Raw genomic sequence first — 300 nt, forward strand, 5'->3', positions numbered from 1 at the left:
CGATCGCGTTTGAAGCACAAGATACACATATGACAATAAGAGACTGACCAGTTTCAGTCCTAAACATCAATCGGAAGACAAAAACAAACAATACTAAATGAATTCAAACTTCATCCCATTGCACAAGCAAGTGGCTATCAGGAGTCAGTAGCTCAGTGGATAACGCGATGGCGTTTAAAGCGAAAGGTACTGGGTTCGAGTGCCAAAGTGAACATCAACTCTGAGATGCAGGTACATCTAGCTAACGAGTCCCAAACAAGACGAAACGCGCGTCCTGAATTCCACTGCTAGCTACTATCC

The sequence above is a fragment of the Schistosoma mansoni genome, chromosome 1, assembly GCF_000237925.1.
Source record: "Schistosoma mansoni strain Puerto Rico chromosome 1, complete genome".
Taxonomy (NCBI): Eukaryota; Metazoa; Platyhelminthes; class Trematoda; order Strigeidida; family Schistosomatidae; genus Schistosoma; species Schistosoma mansoni.